Genomic DNA, 2,346 nt, shown 5'->3' on the forward strand with positions numbered 1-2,346 from the left:
ACTGCAGGACCTAGCAGCTCCACTCCTAAGTATGTACCCCAAACAATTGAAAACAAAGGTTCAGGCCAGGTGCGGTGGCTCACACCTGTGGTCCTAGCACTTTGAGAGGCCGAGGCAGGGGAATCAGGAGTTGAGGTCCTGATCGAGGTCAGGAGTTCGAGACCAGCCTGGCCAACATGGCAAAACCCCATCTCTCAGAAAATACAAAAATTAGCCAGGCGTGATGGTGCACTCCTGTAATCCCAGCTACTCGGGAGGCTGAGGCAGAAGAATCGCTTGAACTCGGGAGATGGAGGTTGCAGTGAGCCGAAATTGTGCCTCTGAATTCCAGCCTGAGGAACAGAGGGAGATTCTGCCTCTAAAAAATAGATAAACAAATAAATACATACATACATTCAGTGAAATACATATGTACATTCATTTTTACATTCAATGAAAACTTATCCACAAATGTTCATAGAGCACTGTTATTCATGATAGCCAAAAGGCGGAAACAACCCAAATGACCACTAGCTAGTGAATGGATCAACAAAATGTGGTGCATCCAGGCAATAAGAAGAAAGGAAGCACTGGCACGAGCTACAGCATGGATGAGCCTTGAACACATGATGCTGGGTGGGAGAAGCAGACATAAAGGTCACACATTGTAGGGTTCCACTTACATGAAATATCCAGAATGGGCAATCCATAGAGACAGAGAGCAGATTGGCGTCTGCCAGAGGCCAGCAGGACGGCAGAATGGGAAGTGACTGCTAATGGGTACTGAGATTCTGTTTGGGGTGATGGAAAACTTCTGGACCTGGCCAGGCACGGTGGCTCACCCCTGCAATCCCAGCACTCTGGGAGGCCAAGGTGGGTGGATCACCTGAGTTCAAGACTACCCTGGGCAACATGATGAGATTTGATGTCTGCAAAAATAAAAATAAAAATAAAAATTAGCTGGGCATGGGGGCAAGCACCTGTGGTACCAGCTACTCAAGAAGCTGAGGCAGGAGGATTGCTTGTGTCCAGGAATTCAAGGCTGCAGTGAGCTATGATCACACCACTGCACTCCAGCCTGGGCAACAGAGGGAGACCACGTCTTAAAAAAAAAAAAAAAAGATGGCACTAGAGAGACAGTTGATGCAGGATATGGATGGTGATCATCATTGGTCATCATGGCTGCTGGTGGGGAGTGGACGGGAGTGGGAACAGCATTAAGAGGAAGGCCAGTGATGAGGCGGGCACAGTAGTCCAGGAGGGAGATGCAGGTGGCCTGGACCAGGGGGCACAAAGTGAGCCACATGTGTCAGGCAAAACCAAGAGGGCTTAGTGAGGATCTGGAAGCACAATTATCCAATATAGACTCAACTCTGCCCCTCCTATTCAGCACCTGTATGCACTTATGGATGGGAGGGGAGTGTTGGAGGGAGAAATTACATGTTCTCATAGGGATGTTGAAGGACAGATCAGAAGACCCCGGCTTCAAATTTTGACTTTTTCACTGACAGATCCCGAGAGAGTAACTTCGTTTCTTTGTGCCTCAGTTCCTTCCCCTGTAAAATCAAGGCCCCAACATGCACGTCATAGGTCGTTGTGAGACGGGACAACAGCACCTGCCCTGGCTACCTCCTAGGGTTCTTGGGAGACCCAAACGAGCTGTCAATTCTTCAAGGACAACACAGATCACGTTGCTGGGCTGATGTCATTGCTTTTGTAAAGCAGGTCCCTTGAACAGATTCTCCCAAAGCAGTGACTTTAGGAGCATCTCGAAGGCGACAGATTCCAGTTGTTAAGGCTGCGATGAAACAGCAGAAGACTCTGGGAAGCAGCGTGCGACGAGTAGCAAAGTAGCCCCTAAGGCTCTTTCTTCTGTGCTCGCCCCGCCCACTCCCGCGTGGGCCCCGCCCAGGCTAAGCTCCACCCAGTTCCCGCCCCCGATGTTAGCGCAGGCCACGCCCCCTCATCGCCCAGCCTTCTGGGTCCGAGGCTCCCACCTGCGCTAAGCGCTTGGTACTAGGGAGGGAATGGGAGGACGCTTGCGGGGTAGGGAGGCGGGGGCTGGAAATTGGCAGGGTGAGAACTGGGAAACTAGTCTGAGATGCAGCCCTCCTTGTCCCCCTTCTTCATTCACCCCCTTTTTGAGGCCCTTGGCTTTTGCATAATGTAAGTACTTATTTAATGCGTGTGCTGGCTCGAGAGCTCTGCATTTGTCTTTCTGTCCTTCATATGCCAGTGTACCTCCGCCTTGTGTCTGTCTAGGTGGGAGCTCCTGGAAAGGAGGATGCTTCCCAGCAGCTCCTGTTCGACCCCCAGCCCCGGGCCAAGGGCACAGAAAGAGAGAGACAAGAGAGGTTGGGGCTGCGG

At 51.3% G+C, this 2,346-nt stretch overlaps 1 long non-coding RNA gene across 1 annotated transcript in view; it reads left to right on the plus strand.

The window, feature by feature from the left end:
- The first annotated feature begins 1,964 nt into the window (after nt 1-1,964).
- LOC105502291 overlaps nt 1,965-2,346 on the plus strand; it is a 3,422-nt gene continuing 3,040 nt past the window's right edge. Inside the window, exon 1 of the long non-coding RNA XR_001000315.1 lies at nt 1,965-2,145. This is a non-coding gene — a long non-coding RNA (uncharacterized LOC105502291). The remainder of the gene's footprint in view (nt 2,146-2,346) is intronic.

Source organism: Colobus angolensis, unplaced genomic scaffold, assembly GCF_000951035.1.
Source record: "Colobus angolensis palliatus isolate OR3802 unplaced genomic scaffold, Cang.pa_1.0 Scaffold79, whole genome shotgun sequence".
Classification (NCBI taxonomy): Eukaryota; Metazoa; Chordata; class Mammalia; order Primates; family Cercopithecidae; genus Colobus; species Colobus angolensis.